Genomic DNA, 17,316 nt, shown 5'->3' with positions numbered 1-17,316 from the left:
TGGTTGAGACCTGTGTCCCAATATGAACCCGTGTCCCAATATGAACAGAGTATCCATGACTTGGGGATTGTCCCAAGGGCCAGATAGAGCGAGGGCCACATTCACCATCTGAAGTTCTCCACCTTCCCTAGATGCTATTGCAGGGAGCAACTATTAGATTTACTAGGATAGGGGCCCTTTCATAGCAGTTGCAGAGCAGGCCAGCCTTTATTCAAGAGCTGATGACCAATTGCCCCCAGTGTTTTGCCAGTCCCTCAAGAACTGGATTAATTAACGCCTACAGCATGGCATTCACTTTTCTGAATTTCTTTTTGGAAATACCTTTCCTGGAGATTAGTAAGCAATGGCATACTTCCCATAGATTTCAACATGCTGTAAGAGGAGCTGACAGGGCGAGGAAGTATAATAATTTAAGGATAAAAATGACATGCTCCTATGTTTTGAATCTTTTGGTTATCAGCTCCATATGCCGTGTTAGCAGAGTAATTAGCTTCATTAGGAGGAGCCTTCTACAAACAGCACATGCTGCAGCCAAATGATGTGGCATCATCCTGATGCGCAATCAAGGCCGAAGCGATGATCATCAAACTCCTCTTGGAGTCCAAGACCATCCATTTTAATCAGCAATGCACCAGGGCAACTTGAATTGGACTCAGCTGTTAAATTGATAATTGTGTTTGTGGAAGAGATGGTATGAAAAACACACACACTTCTGTCAATTGACCCACTCTGGAAATTCTTAGTCTATCCACTCTGCTGAAATAAACTTTTGTTTCTGTTGTGGGCACTTAGGGGGGCATCTAAACCCAAAATCTGCTGGAATGAGAGAGTTGGGATCCAACAGATCTCCACATCAGCCAGGGTTACACTGGCATAAGTCCCCAACCCTGGCTCAGCCAGAGGTATCTCAGTAAAAGTCCCACATCCCAGCTCAGCCGGTACAAAGCAAACTGAACTGGCAAAGACTTTGCCAAGCACAGAGTGAATCCGTTTTGGCAGTGGGACCAGGCATCCAGTCAGGGGGTTCGTATGCTGGATCCTAAAACTGTTCCATTCATGTCATATGACCTGGCAACCAGGAGGAATTTACACTGGCAAAAGGGGAGGTCCAAGTCAATCTCAATTTGACTTGTTTTCCCTTTGACAGGCTTCGACCAACACAGCCAGGAGCAGCCTTGCTCCTAAATGGGGTTTGGATCTGGCACATTTTATTTTATTTTGATAAATATTCAGAACTACGTAGTGAGCCCCTCCCACTTTCATGGTTATGGCTATCCTCATTAGTAGGCACATCCATAACTTTTTTTTTTTACTCCTGCTACTGGAGTATAAATGTGCTGGAGCTTTGAAGGCACTTGGGACCTGCAAGCAAGTAAGATGGTAATCCCCACACTCAGCTAGAGCTCATTAGAGCTTGGCTCTGGCACCTCTCAGGTGGGTGTCATTGCCATTCTAAGAAAACCAAGGAGAAGTTCATGGTTCACACTGCTTTTCTTGAAGAGCTGTTCTTCCATCTGGTCTTTGAAACGTTGTTGTCAAATTGCTTTTGTCTTCTAAACATAGCCAGAAATCTTAACAATGTCTTTATTTTCTCCCAATTAAAGGTTTCACCAAGGGGGGGGGGAGCACTTCCAATTTTCTCATAAAATTCAAACATTTAAGTTTCCTGTAGCAAAAAAGTGGAGATTCATGGAATCATAGAGTTGAAAAGGACCCTAAAGGTCATCTACTCCAACTCTCTGCTATTCAGGAATCTCAACTAAAGCATCCATGACACATGGCCATCCAACCTCTGCTTAAAGTATGCCAATGAAGAAGAATCCACAACCTGCTGAGGGAGACCATTCCACTGTCTAACAGCTCTTAGTGCCAGAAAGATCTTCCTGATGTTCAGCTGGAATCTCCTTTCTTGTAACTTGAATCCATGGTTCAGGTCTTATCATACAAAGCAGCAGCAAACAACTTGCTTTATCTTCCATGGGACAGTACTCTAGATATTTGAAGATGGCTATCATATCTCCTCCCAGTCTCCTCTCTTCTAAACATTTGTCCTTATGTAAAACATTTAAAGTATATCACCGAAAGGTATATAGATAAATGAAAAGCAAACAAACAAAAAACTACTAACATTTTTCAAGTGGTTTCGACAACTTTTTCCACTATATGTGTTCACTATACTCAGGCAATCAAGGTGAGCATGAGACTTCACACCAATAACTGCATTTTCATAAGCAAAAACAACCTCTATTGCTTAGACAAATACTACATTGTATTCATTATCTTTTTCTATGCCTTTTTTTTAAAAAAAGAAGAAGACAAGGTGTCATTACATTTAGAAGGATGGCACATCATAATAACACATCTACTTTACGTAATGAAAAATCTGGTGTAGCATTTGGTAAAGAAGCAATTATAATCTATGTTAACACAGTATGTGTGTTTTGCTAGTGATTGATAAGCCAAAGACTTAAACGAAGAGTGAGTTCTGTTTGATGTCAGTCAATTTTGACAGATTTCTCACTTACTCCAGCCACAAGGAAGGTGTCGAGTATATAATTTCCTCCCGCCCATAAATGAGTTTTGAAAGTTCAAATTATTTGAAACAAGTTTTAGATTGCACGGTTTTGATGAATGTGGAACAACACATACAGTTAAGGAAAAACAGAATCAACTCCAATATTCATCTAGCTCAGACCATGGTTGCACGATGTCTGTCTCACCAAACTAAAGATGACCAATTTCTCTTATAATGTGACTTGCTAGCTGCTTCACAACCCATCATTTTACTGATCACAATCAGGCAGGTAGAAACAGGAAGTTTGTTGGTGTGTGGTGGACCAACATACATGGTTGGTGGACTGAATTCTGCTCAGGGAATCTTGACTTAATGTAGGTTAACTCTACAGCTCAAAATAATCAAGATGGTAAAGGTGATAACAATTGTTCTGAGTATCTCCTGGTGAGACAGAGATAAGTACAAAGAAGACATTTCTATATTTCGTTTCAGGACTTCCATGAGGCTCACCTTTACTAGCTGTATCTTTCTGTATGTGTGAAAAATAATCCAAACAATGACCTGTACTTGTCAACTGATAATGTCTTTTCCACAAGCGGCCTACACCACGAATTGGACAACATTTTAAAATCTGCTCACGGCTTTCTTCTTTCTAAAAGAAATACTTTTTAGGATGACCCTGCTAGTGAACTCCCCTCCCAAATTTGGAGTGGACCCAGTTCAAGCAAATTCTTTCAAGACACAACTTAAATTATTCTAAAAATTTTAAATATTATGGACTATTTTGAATCAAGGTGATGCAATACTCCCAGTGCTGGTTTCAGGAGCACATTGGTTTATATTCTTATACACACACCTTCTTTTCACACACAATTCACCTCAAAGAGTTACAGCTCCCAGAGTTTCATGGGAGGAGGGATTTATTGTTAAAACAATCTGGAAAATGTAGGTCTCTGAGAAGCATAGAGGTCTCCTAACAAGTCTCAGCATGCTTAACAAACTACACTTCCCAGGATTCTTTGGAGGAAGCCACGATGGTTTAAAGTGTTGATTCTGCTTTAAATGAATAGTGCAAATGGTGTAAATTTACAGACTATTTGAAAAGTAATTGTGATTATCAGACTACGTTTGTAGGTTTGCAAGTTTTGTGAGGTAAATTATTGGAACTATTGCAAAAATGGATAAAGGGGAGGATGGTTTGTTAAGATAATTAAAGTCAATCTGAATTTAAGAAATGCACAAGAAGTGACAAGAACAGTGGATCATCAGAGGTGCTGATGGAAGTCCAAAAAAAAAAAAAAAAGATTGTATAAGATGTGAGGTTTTGTGGTATGTATTATAATTTATATGTAAAAATTGATTAGAATTTTTTTTAGAAAAAAAGTGTTGATTCTGCTTTAAATGAATAGTGCAAATGGATTATCAGTTGGTTGCCATCCTAAGACACGTTGGCAGTTGTGGAGGGAGGACAGCAATTTGTACCCTGCATAGCTGCTTGCCCATCCCATGACTAGCAGTTGCAGAAATTGTAATAAATTATGGGAAATGATGGATGTTTGCTTAATATGGACCATTGCCTCTACTCTCCCATTCTAATCCACAGTGACTACCTAGAAATGCAGCCGTTGAGTTCTCTCCCCCCCCCCCATATATATCGAAGGAAACCCAAAACAGCATTATGGCAGCATTATGATGATTGCTGGGAAATATGGTGGACTGGAAGCCTTCTATAATTATCTCAAGGAATGTTTGCCATGAAAGACAAAACTGACTGTCTCAGCAAATCTTGTGGCTAATTTAACCATGATGGTAAAACTGTCAGTGGTACCCTTTGCTCAGTAATTGACTGGTGCTAAGGAGCATTATGACCTTTGAAAATGTCAGACTCTGAGATGAACCTGGTGTGAAACATCTCCCACCCCTCCCAAGCACAGAGATAGATCCCTGTACAAGTTGGAAATTGTTTTGACACTTGTACAATTACTGTCACCAAACCCATTTTGCCTTTTGTTTGCCTGTGGGGATACTCTACTGTGGAAAGCTGCAGGTGACAATGAGTTTAGGGTACTTATTTTATTTGTAGATGGATATAATTTTGTTCCTTTTATATTTATTTAAGAACTTCAGGCGAAAGGGTAATGTCTAAAGAGGACTCTGAGTTCTGAACACATTGTAGCTTAAAGAGCTACATTATATTATGGGATGACCATATTCCATTCATTATGTGGCATCTGTATGATGTAATGAGATAAACATCCTCTTTTTATGCTACTCCACTTCAGCTTCTGGTCCCCGGCTCAGAAAAAAATCTGACTTTAAAGACACAGTATAATAGCTGTGCCATCTCCTCTGGTGAAGACCATCTATGTAGCTTGCTCTAGCCATTTCCTTCTCTTTGCCTTTAAAAATCAACTCTACTACTTTAACCTTGTCCTTTCCAAATAGCATCAACTCGCCACCCACAACTTCCTACCAAGGAGGAGCAATCACCATTGGGACTACTGCAAGGGAAGAGAGAAGGTTTAAATGTTTTGCTCTCTGTCTTATATTTCTGTTGAAAATTGTCCAACACACACACACACACACCCCTGGGGAAAGGAAGGTTTTTCTTCTCAAGTATAGGATGTCATTCAGATTTCAGAGGTTTGGAAGCAGCTGCTATTCTGCTTGCAGTGACTGGGTGCTGCTAAATCACCCTTATCAGTCTGAAGGCACCCTACATTAGACTTCAGGTCTTCAGCTTCTGGGTTCATATATTTATTTCATTTCCTCTGAAACATTACACAACAAAACACATTAGTGTCATGACATTCTCTCTTCCAGCACCCTCACTTCTGCCTCTGGTATTATGATGATACCAGTGACGTCATTGTGATGTGAGCAATGACCTCACAAGAGACCAGGTTTTATGGAGGGCTCTGACTGACTGCAATGAGAAAAGCACACTCTGATGTTGCTTCAGCCACAACCAACCTTAGGCTGAGCCTTAAATAGGAGCAGCATTTCTGTCTCACTCGTTAACTTGACCTTCACAGCCTCTTCAAGGTACAGGGGCCAGGCCCATTTTAGCAGTCTTTTACTCTGAGGGAGCAGGACAGACACCAGTTGTACTGCAGCTTTTGTGATGTGGTCCTTAGAGCCAGGAATGACCATGTGACACGTTTGGGCTGCAGGCACACTGCAACTGTGGGCTCATTTTGTGGCTATTCTTCTGGGGCCTGTTCAGCCTACAATAACCTTTCTGATTCTATGAGTCCTCATCACCTAAAGAAGAGGAATCAGATCAAAGAAACATCACAACAGGTGTGGACAATATGGAACACCCTGAACAATATGGAGGTACAAACAAGCATCAAGTTTTAATAGATGTTAAAGGTGAAGGAGGGATGTGGTTGCCATTTCCAGTAGTAACCATGCATTTGCCTCAACAGCTAGTTTTACCCTAACAGATAAAAAGAAATTCATACCCTCCAACATTTCTCCAATGAAAATAGGGATGATTCCATCACCACCACCATCATCATCAGTTTAGTATTTATACCCCACCCTTCTAACTGGGTTGCCCCAGCCACTCTGGACAGCTTCCAGCATATAAAAAAACAACAACAACAACAACATAATAAAACATTAAACATTAAAAAACTTCCCTATACAAGGCTGCCTGCAGATGTCTTCTAAAGGTTGTATAGTTACTTATCTCCTTGGCTCGGGGGTCTCTTAACTCCATACCCTCCAACATTTCTCTGACAAAAATAGGGACTTCTTAAGGAAAAATGGGGCATTCTGGGATTAAATCGGAAACCAAGGTGGTTTCTGTAAATCTAGGACTAGTCCTGGGAAATAGGGACACCTGGAAGGTCTGGAAATTCAGAGCACAGGGATGGCAAGCTATACTGTGAAGCCTAACTGAAAAAGGGTGGGGGGGGGGAGGGGAGGCAGGCGAGACTATAATTTAAGGATGTGAATGGAATGAAGATGGTCCCATGGCGCTTCATGAAAAGGAAAGCAAGGATGTGTGTGCCTAATGACCTAAACCCACTCATTAGGATTATGGTTGTGGATAAGCACAGCAGGCCTTATCATTAAATCTACTGCCATCGTTTCCCAAAATACTTAAATTCATTGCAGAAGGGTTATAAAGTACCTCTAAGTGGCTCTTAAAAAACACGCATGCATGCACATGCACGCGCACAGACACATGGAATCACTCTCTTTTTTCTCTTTAATCCAAAAACAAAAAGCAGCGTAAGTCATTGAATTTACCAAGTGCATTATCTGAAGAGCCATTTCTCTATATTTTCATGTATATATGCATGTCTTTTGTTCAATAATGAAACAAACAGGTTTCATTTTTGCCTTTCCTTTTCCCTTGTCAGGATCTGAACGTGAGAGTTACATCCCTCATTAATGACTCATCTCAGCTAATCTCTATTCTATTCATAGCTTCGCACTGTCTTCTTGCCATGGCTTCCCTTGCCGAACCTATTGTTTCAAATGGGGGGAAAGGCTGTTCTGAGCTCCTGTGGTGTGAGGACATTAGAGTGCCTTGACTCCCCCCGCCCATCTTACCCGCAATCATACCCTTCAAAAACATCAGAAGAAATTGAAGTTGGAAGAAATTGGAGGCATTTAAGCTGAGGCTGGATGGCCATCTGTCAGGAATCCTACATTACAGATATCGCATCGAGCAAGGATTTGGACAGTATGCCTTTTAAGGATGTGTCTAACTCGGTAACTCTATGGTTCAAGTTAGGGGGAAATGTGCCATAAACAAGCTTGCAAAAGGTACATCAGGTTCAAGGAAATATTGTTTTGAAGCTGGTGTTATTATCTGACTCAGCATGCTAGCCACATCATATTGCTCCCCAAAACTGTGCTCTAAACATTGGTCTCCTATTTTCAACAGCACACACATCTTGGAGATAAATGTATAGAAAGTTAAAAAGGCTTAGAAAATAGCTGAACTTCATGCACCCCTAAAACCTGGGTTAGGAAGGCACATATTCCAAAAGACAGTATAGAATCCATTAAATTAAACATTAAATGTCATATAGAATCATAGAATCTTAGAATCCACCACCAATCGCGGGAGTCTGCTCCACTGCCAAACAGCTCTTAGTGTCAGAAAGTTTTTTCTGAACATTTAGTCATAATCTCCTAACTTGAAGCAGTTGATTCAAATCCTACCCTCCAGAGTCCTCAAGTCCTACCTCTCCAGGAGAAAACAAGCTTGTTCCCTCTTCCACGTGACAGCCCATAAGATATTTGATAGGATGGCTATCCTATCACCTCTGGGTCTTCTCTTTTCCAAACGAAACTTACCCAGCTCCTTCAAGCACTCCTTGTTTACCTTAATCACAGACCCTTAATCGTCTTGGCCACCCTCCTCTGCAAACATTCCAGCTTGTCAACACCCTTCTTAAATAGGAGTGTCCAGAAGTGGACACTATATTCCAGGTGTGGTCTGATCAAGTCAGAACAGGGTGGTACTATTACTTCCCTTGATCTGGACACTATACATCTGTTGATGCAGCCTAGAAAAGCATTAGCTGTATACTTACTACTGCTGCTACTTCAACAATATTTGAATGGCACCCAATGAAAATTGTTCCTTGGGTGGCTCCCATTAAAAACAAAAACTATTTAAATGCAAAGTAAAACATATTAGCATAAAATAAGTGAATGCAGCAGGAAAACCAGACCATAAAAGGACAGATCCCAGATAAGCTGAAAGATGTCCCCCAACATAGGAGTGGCACCACCAGATGACACTTTGTCCTGGTTTCAAACAAATCTGGCATCAGCCCTATCTATATCCCTTTGTATCAGTAAAGCTTGCCCATATCTCTCATGCTCTTGGGTAACTTTCTTCTCCTTAAAATAGGAGTGGGTAACTTTTGGCTCTCAATATGTTGTTGGGCTACAACTCCTTCCTGACAGAGGGAAAATGAGTTTTTAAAATAGTAGTCTACTCCAGGTTGCCAGGTCACGTGACTGAGCCAGCCTAAGCCCCCATCCCTCAAGTCTTGCCTCCAGAATGCCTCTTTTGTGGGGCTTATGCTAGCCTCATCTCATCCAGCTGAGCTGGAATGAGCAAGTTATGCTGGTGTATTTTCAGTTGAGCTGGGTTTGAGGACTTAATGCTGGCTGAAATGAAGTTTTGCTGCATCCTAAGCTGCTCATCTCATTCAGTCATGCCCCCTAAGTCTATATTTTAAGAGGCTTCTTTGCTGGCCTGGTTGATCTGACCATAATTTTCTTCTTTAGCAGGCCAGGGGCATATAGACTGACTCCTACTACATGTGGGCTTCCAACAGGTTTCTGGCTGGGAACAGGAGGGTGGACTTGATGGGCCTTCAGTCCAATCTAGCAGGACTGCTCTTATGTTCCTAAATCCCTAATTGTCATGCCTCAGTTTCTCAGATCAGGGCCCACTGCAAACCACCTCTTTGGAATATTCGGCCTTGTATAAGTATTAGTTGTTGTTTCTACAGGATTATGTTTCCTACATAGGACATGAACCTAAAGATAGACTTCCTGGCCATGGTTCAAGCACTCTTTAAGACTGTCACTATGGCACAGCAAGCCTGAAAGAAAAAGCTTGGCAGGAACAGAAGTTACACAAAGTGTCTGCTTGTAAGTATTTAAAGTGTAATCAGTGTTGGTGTCCATCATGAACCAATTAGATATTATCATCCTTGTTTCTTTACCACCATAGCCTACGAAGCTCCCTTCCCACTTCTTGGTGAAATGTTTGATGTTCCTTGTATGTTGTGCCAGACTAACTATAGTGGGGTGACTTAACTATAGTTTGTTAAGGGCGCTGAGGATTATAGCTCTGTCTGGGACTGAGTTGCAGGAGTTTTCATTTTAGTTATGGCACTGAAACAGTACTTCCCACAAATTCCAAATTTTGGCTATGTTTTGGAAGGTCGCCATCTGATTTTAAAGTTGTTTTAAGAAAATCTAAAATCCAACCTGAGGAATCTAGTTCTTAGTTCTTACAAAACATGAGACATAGTCTCTCTTGTTTGTTTGGATCAAGGGTAGTCAACCTTTTTATACCTACCTCCCACTAATGCATCTTTCTTGATGGTAAAATTTCCCTACCACTCACCAGTGCTCGATGGAAGGAGGATTCAGCTTGTGCTGTAGAACACCCTACTGCCCACCTAGAATCCTGAAACACCCACTAGTGGGTGGTAGGGATCAGGTTGACAACCCCTGGTATAGATTCTCTCACACACACCCCATCCTCTGAAAATCCATGGTTTGTAGCCAACTAAATTTTACTCAGAGTACAGCCACTGAAATTTATTAGTAGATCAAAGTTAGTCTACTCTGAATGTGACTAGGTTTGCATATTGGTCAATGTGAGAAACAACATAAATAAATTCAGTCGACTTTAACAGTTGAATGTATGGGCTCACGGAATATTAATTTCTTAAGGAAGAGAAGCAAACTCCTCCTCCTCCTCCTCCTCCTCCTCCTCCCCCTCCTCCTCCTCCTCCTCCTCCTCCTCCTCCTCTTCTTCTTCTTCTTCTTCTTCTTCTTCTTCTTCTTCTTCTTCTTTTGCCACTTGGTGCAGGAACATTCCACAGCAGCAGACTTCCTTTATTTCTCATCCAGTCCCTGTGAGAGCAATCTAAAATCTGTTTCCAGTGGTTGACTTGCAATATGAGTGAAGGCGAAGAGATGGCAGCCCTGGAAGTGAATACATATTAATAAAGCTGACAATCTCGCATGAATTTCCAAACTGACTAGAAACATTTCTTTCTTTATCTTGGGAAGAAAGAAAATACTGAAATTACCTATACAAATCCCAGGGAAGTCTTAATGAACACATAAGAACAGCAGGCCAAGAACTATAATAATGGGCTGAATTTTAGTTCCTCACTGGGATTCCATCAATGCTTATTAAGCACCTGTGAGAGGCAAAGAGAAAGAGAGAGATCTTAGCACTGTACGCTGTGTCAAGAATTTTGAGAGTTTAATTAGAATGGTAGAATGGTAGAGTTGGAAGGAATCTTGAGGGTCATCTAGTCCAACCTGATGTAATGCAGGAATCTCAACTGAAGCATCTGGGGCAGATGACCACTGAACATTTGCTTGAAAACCTCCAATGAGGGAGAGTCCACCACCTCTCATGAGAGTTTGTTCCATTGGTGGCAATTCCCTCTAAAAGGTCTATCACCTCACAAGAAAGAAGAAGAAGAATTTGGATTTGATATCCTGCTTTATCACTACCTGAAGGAGTCTCAAAGCAGCTAACGTTCTCCTTTCCCTTCCTCCCCCACAACAAACACTCTGTGAGGTGAGTGGGGCTCAGAGACTTCAGAGACGTGTGACTAGCCCAAGGTCACCCAGCAGCTGCATGTGGAGGAGCGGAGACGCGAACCCAGTTCACCAGATTACCAGTCTACTGCTCTTAACCACTACACCACACTGGCAGGACTTTCCCCGAAAATAAGGTAGTGGCTTCTGCATACTCACGGAGCAAGTTTATAAATGAAAATAAAAAGTGATGAAGTGGGGGGACCTTTCCAAACAGCCTGACAATGATATGAGCTTCCAAGAGGTATGGAACAGTATGTTTTTGTGGAATTTAAAACTGCAGCCAAGTACAACATTCCTACAATGGACATGTTAGGGGATGTTTTGTACCACTCAGGAGAAAGTGGGAAAGACTTCCACTCCATGTTGTACTAGCATGGAGGAGCACATGGCCTCCATGTTCTGATCAGTGTGTACAGTGGTGCCCTGCAAGACAAATGCCTCGCAAGACGAAAAACCCGCTAGACAAAAGGGTTTTCCATTTTTCGAGGCGCTTCGCAAGACGAATTTCCCTATGGGCTTGCTTCGCAAGACGAAAACGTCTTGTGAGTCTTGTGAGTTTCCCCCCTTTTTTCCCCTTTTTCTAAGCCGCTAAGCCGCTAATAGCCACTAAGCCGCTAAGCCGCTAATAGCCGCTAATAGCCGCTAAGCCGCTAAGCCTCTAATAGCGCTAATCCGCTAATAGGGATGCTTCACAAGACGAAAAAACCGCTAGACGAAGAGACTCGCGGAATGGATTATTTTCGTCTTGCGAGGCACCACTGTATTCTACATTTTGTGTTCCTAAGAGTTAGGAGAAGTGACTGCTGAGTCGCAGTCACTTGAGACTATTTCCCTTATGGGGCAGTTCATGTAGATATATAGTTATGTAACCTAAGCCTGCCTTCAGGGATCTATCTGTGAACCTGAATGAATCTGTGAGTAAACATATTTTATATTAAGTTTAATCAGATTTTCATGTCTATTCTTTTTAAGAGGGATTAGAAGGCATCTTACCAGACATCTTAAACAGTGAGGCTCAGACGAGCCAGCAACAAGCTAACCACTGTGTAATTTAAAAAGGGGGATGTTCGGGACTCTGCTAGGGTATGGAACTTGCTAGCGCAAGTTAGGAAGGATATGGTTAAATAATATATCCTTTCCTGCCTCCCTAATCATCCCCACAGTTTTCAATTAGGAAAGGTGGGGTGGGATGGGGAGAATGAAATAGCCCACTGAACACAGGGAGAAATCCTGCAGTAAGATCCGCTGGGCTGAGTGGGTTTGGGATCCAGCAGATCTCTGGCTGAGTAGGGAGGTTTCTGGCATGGGTGGGCTATGTTGCCAAAATTCCCCACCCTCAGATCATTCAGAGATACACTAGCATTATTTTCCTCATCCTGTCTCAGCCTGGACCCAGCCAGCTGAGCCCATCCCAGTGGTTCAAGAAGAAGAAGAAGAAGAAGAAGAAGAAGAAGAAGAAGAAGAAGAAGAAGAATAGTAGTAGTAGTAGTAGTAGTAGTAGTAGTTTGGATTTGATATCCCGCTTTATCACTATCCGAAGGAGTCTCAAAGCAGCTAACATTCTCCTTTCCCTTCCTCCCCCACAACAAACACTCTGTGAGGTGAGTGAGGCTGAGAGACTTCAGAGAAGTGTGGCTAGCCCAAGGTCATCCAGCAGCTGCATGTGGAGGAGCAGGGAAGCGAACCCGGTTCACCAGATTATGAGTCCACAGCTCTTAACCACTACACCACGCTGGCTCTCTTGAGTCAGTGTAAACTGTGAAAAGGGGGTGCAGCAGTTGGACCAGAGGGGGCTTATTGGGTTTTTGGCCTCAGCCACCAAACTACCTTGACCAGCTTTAAGAATTATGCACCTTAACTTGTGGGGAAAGAGCAGCAAATGTCCTAAGTAGCAAAATGTCTTGGGCCAGCCTTGCTGAAGCGGCTTTTATCTGCAGAGTCGATAAAGTGTGTTATCCCTAAAAGAGGGCACGTGTTGCGGTGAGTCCTGGAGACTGACCTTCTTGTTGTGGGTGGATAAATTGGACAGCCACAACACCCAACTGGTAGGTCCCTCGTTGCTGGGTTTAATCTGACAAATGGGGTGCTATCTCAATGGATCAAGGGACCTATAAATACCTATGCACATGACCCAGAGCTTCCTCTTTTGGCTCATGCATCGGAACACCCGCCCACCTCTCCCTATATTTAGGGCATTTTGTGATTGACCTTTCTATGCCATCGTGTGTCACCTGTCATTGGGACAGGGGCACGACAGGAATTTCCCCCACTTGGCTGATTGGCTGGTGCCATTTGGGTTTCGCCTGCCGCATAGCAAATTGTCACAACTTGTAAGGTTGTGGATAGGCACTGTTTCAGGTGATAGGGATGGGAGAACAGTCTCGCCATCCCTATGTGAAGGGTATTCCGTTCAAGGAATCCAGGGACTCAACTTGGTTTGGTCAACCCCTGAGAGGGGGTTGTGCCCGTGCCTGAGTCCAGGGGAGCATCTCAGGAGCGACATAGCCTGTACCCATGCTTTCTACCTACCCCAGGTGTTCACCCTTGGCTGACCTATGATAGAGCTCTGGGTCAGCACTACCTGCAAGGGTGCAGGGAGCTAGTCGAACCAGAGCCTATGCAACCACTCACTTTCTGTAATCAATAAAGTTGTGGCCTAAATTCTGCCAAAAACCAAACTAAAATTTGAGTCAAATGTGTGTTGATTTAGGGGGGATCTCTCTGGGTCTGAACATGCAAAAACAGCTGTGTGAAAGAGGGTCTTATGAAAAACCCCATCAAAAGAATAATAGATAATGAAATTGATGGACTATACAGAAATGGCGAAGCTGACCGGGAAAATCAGGCACCAAGAGGACAATAAATTTAGTAAAGAATGGCATAACTTTATAGAGTACATCAAAGATCACTGTAAACAATTAAAAACGTTAGCAGTATTGACATAGCACTTGTAATTTATAACGAGAAAAATGGAAATGTAATAATTTAGGTAAATGCAATTAGATGCAGAAAAAGGAAAGATTTTTTTGGAAGCCAAATACTATGGTATTAATGTAAAGAAGTGTGTGTCTGTGCAGAAAATTGTTTTTGTTTTGAAATTTCTATTTTTTTAAAAAAAATAATAATTAAGAGGTGGGTGTTCTGCAACTTCAAATTGCAGATTTGGCAGCTTGATTGTTTTTAAACTGGCTGGGGCGGGTGGGCATGTGGAAGTCCAAGGAGAAGAAAACCTAAAACTATACATAGCATGTAGGAGATCTTCTTTCTGTGTCATTCACTGCATGTATGCTACAAGCATATATCCAGAACATGGTGGGAAACGCCATGCAGTTAAAAGGAGAACTGCATTGGAAATGGTACATTTTTTTAGTAACCACTTTTCTATACTCCGTGGATACAGAATGTTGGAATGTGGCCACAGAACCTAAATGTTTCAGCATTGTTAATTTATCAAAATGTGAAGCCTCTGCTTGTGAAATCCTAAGGGGAGAAACATTTCCTGAAAACCTCTACTTAACTTGGAAAAAAACCCCAACCAGGCTGTTTTTCAGTTCCCTCGCATGACCTATAAAGGGATGGAAGTGAGAAATGACAGCTTGGAAGCAGACAAATTTTATATACTGTGGGACCCAAGTGGCATGGGGTTTTCTCATAGACTAGGGCACCTTTTATCTTCAGGTCTGCAGTTCACATGAGGTTCAGGCTGGCAGCGGGCAAACTAATTTTCTGCAGGCAGATGGTTAGTGACCTTTGCAAAGGGGATCAGTGCTTTTAGCCTTTGGACTTAACGGGCAGCATTTTCCTCCAGAGTGGTCAGTAAAGGGTACCCTAGTCAGCAATCTGAATGCTAAGGTTAAGGCTGCATCGTGTGAACTTCCCTACTGCACTAAATGCTTATTCTTCCAGGACATTAGAGAAGGACATCCTTGGACACATTAGTACTCACAACAGTCCAAAATCTCCCCCACTCCCACTTCTGCTAATGGTTCCTTTTCGACCTCACTGTCCCCTAGAAAAAATAAACCTCTTTGAAAAACTTCAAAAGTCTTGGCTGAAGCCACACTAAGATCCTCAGTTTTGATCCTGTGTTTCTGAGCACAATTCAAAGTGTTGGTACTGACCTTTAAAGCCCTAAATGGCCTCGACCCAGTATACCTAAAGGAGCGTCTCCACCCCAATCATTCTGCCCAGACACTGAGGTTCAGTGCCGAGGGCCTTCTGGTGGTTCCCTCACTGCGAGTAGCAAAGCTACAGGAAACCAGGCAGAGGGCCTTCTCAGTAGTGGCACCCGCCCTGTGTAAAACCCTCGCATCAGATGTCAAAGAGATAAACAACTACCTGACGTTTAGAAGACATCTGAAGACATCCTGTTTAGGGAAGCTTTTAATGTGTGATATTTTAATGTATTTTTAATCTTTGTTGAAAGAGTGGCTGGGGAAACCCAGCCAGATGGGCGTGGTACAAATAATATAGTAGTAGTAGTAGTAGTAGTAGTAGTAGTAGTAGTAGTATTATTCTAACTGTGTTTATCGATGTGCAACTCAGTATTGGCTAATTTGTCAGCATGTCTTCAGACAAGGAAAAACCAAAATGTCCCTCTGTTTTGCCACCCTTTGGGATTGATCAATGGTGGCTGGTTCTCCGTGGGGCTGGTGGGGTTGATGGCAGGGAGCCCGGTGCTATTTTTCTAGAAAAAGAGGTGCCGGAACCCACCCTTGTACTCTTATAACAGCAATGGCACCCACCAGAGAGGTGCTGGAACTAAGTTCCTGTGAGTTCCAGCTTGGGGGGAAAGTCCTGAGAAAGTCCATCAGGAAGTGGAGCCAACTAATTCTCATATTGCTCCCTTCCTCTTCTCTGCTGAGTTCTACCATGGCAGCACTAAGACAGTGTGTCAGGATGCTCTCAGCAGGTTTTCAGATTATACACAGTTCTTCTTCAGGTTTTGATTATGAGAGCAAAAGATAAACATCCAATAGTCTAGACAGAAGCAACTGGGTAGTCAGGCTGATGGTTACTTGGTTGCAGAAGTTTACTGGCCATTGCTGTTGTCATGGAGATAGTCTAGGTTGAATACAAACATGCCATTCTGATGTCTTGTGTGATGTCACAAAGAGGATATGCTTTAAGTCTTGGTAAAGCCAAAAACAGTTAACAGTCAGACTGCATCTCAGCACTGTCAAGATGGATCTCCATAATAGGTGATGAATAGTTTTATTTGAGGGGTATATTAACTTTTACTATTGGGGGAAGTTTTAGATTGGTTTGCCAGTTTGTAACCCATCAAATTGAGGCAAATAAATATACAGTCACAACCCTGTACCCATCAAATAATCAACTTGATGTGTGGCATTGGGACGGATTCATTTGGGACTGATTCATACATCATTTCTATCTTCCTCCTCCCTGGAAGGGTCAGGATAATAATAATAATGATTTATTATTTATACCCTGCCCATCTGGCTGAGTTTCCCCAGCCACTCTGGGCGGCTCCTAATCAAGTGTTAAAAACAGTACAGCGTTACATATTAAAAACTTCCCTGAACAGGGCTGCCTTAAGATGTCTTCTGAATGTCAGGTAGTTGTTTATCTCTTTGACATCTGATGGGAGGGCGTTCCACAGGGCAGGTGCCACTACCAAGAAGGCCCTCTGTCTGGTTCCCTGTAGCCTCACTTGTCACAATGAGGGAACCGCCAGAAGGCCCTTGGGGCTGGACCTCAGTGTCCTGGCTGAACGATGGGGGTGGAGACGCTCCTTCAGGTATACAGGACCAAGGCCGTTTAGGGCTTTAAAGGTCAGCACCAGGATGGGGAGGTGGTCCACCATTCCTCCTCCTCTGCCTAGACACAGTGCTGACAGACATTGCCACCTCCTGGAACAGGCAGTGTCACCCCTGGACTGGTGTAAGAAAGAAGGCAGGCAAGGGAGGGCAGACAGAGGCTGGTGGGACAGTGTCCAATAATTTACCAAAAAATATCTACCTCTACTGTGAGTGGCAAGACAAAAAGGACCTTTTCTTGGCTATTTTTCAGAGGTGGTGGGGTGGAATAGGTGAAATTAGGTGCTGCATATTTTTTCTTTCTTTTTGCCTTCTATGTTAATAATAGAATGTAGTATGACCAGGGCTTTTTTTCAGCCAGAATACACTGGAACTCACTTCTGGCATCTTTCAGTTGGGTACCACTGCCATTATAAAAGAACAAGGGATGTACACCTGGTGAGTTATGGCACCTCTTTTTCTAGAAAAATAGCACTGAGTATGACTGATCATCCCTAGTGAAGCACTGTCTCCTTCTGAGCATAAAGAGGGAGGGAGGGAGGGAGGGAGATATATGCTGGCTTCCATATTCTCCCAGAAATGCATGCTTGGTAGGCATGTGGCATAATTCCTTAGGTTGTCACAGTGTTGTGGAGGTGGAGTGGTAGCAGGAGCTCTTCTCTGATCATTACTGCCACTAGAGGC

The 17,316-nt window shown here is 42.7% G+C and overlaps 3 long non-coding RNA genes across 6 annotated transcripts in view; 2 read left to right on the top strand and 1 right to left on the bottom strand.

Annotated features, from left to right (window-relative positions):
• The first annotated feature begins 5,414 nt into the window (after window positions 1-5,414).
• On the top strand, window positions 5,415-10,263 carry LOC307220942. 2 transcript variants are annotated; one of them, XR_013841175.1, is made up of 3 exons: window positions 5,415-5,854; window positions 9,029-9,151; window positions 10,104-10,263. It is a non-coding gene; the product is annotated as an uncharacterized lncRNA (long non-coding RNA). The 2 variants fall into 2 exon arrangements; XR_013841176.1 differs by having other exon boundaries at window positions 9,010-9,151.
• LOC307220954 overlaps window positions 9,784-17,316 on the bottom strand; it is a 125,113-nt gene continuing 117,580 nt past the window's right edge. For 2 of the 3 annotated variants that reach the window (XR_013841205.1, XR_013841206.1), the window contains exons 2-3: window positions 10,327-10,440; window positions 9,784-10,219 (exon numbers count right to left, since the gene is read on the bottom strand). This is a non-coding gene — a long non-coding RNA (uncharacterized lncRNA). Of the gene's footprint in view, window positions 10,220-10,326; window positions 10,441-15,870; window positions 15,917-17,316 lie in introns of those variants that run through there. The other variant, XR_013841207.1, reaches the window with a different exon arrangement.
• Window positions 15,970-17,316, top strand: part of LOC307221009 — a 46,431-nt gene continuing 45,084 nt past the window's right edge. The window contains exon 1 of the long non-coding RNA XR_013841276.1: window positions 15,970-16,053. This is a non-coding gene — a long non-coding RNA (uncharacterized lncRNA). The remainder of the gene's footprint in view (window positions 16,054-17,316) is intronic.

The sequence above is a fragment of the Podarcis cretensis genome, assembly GCF_951804945.1.
Source record: "Podarcis cretensis genome assembly, chromosome: 7".
NCBI lineage: Eukaryota > Metazoa > Chordata > Lepidosauria > Squamata > Lacertidae > Podarcis > Podarcis cretensis.
This window is presented reverse-complemented; position numbering and strand designations above follow the sequence as displayed.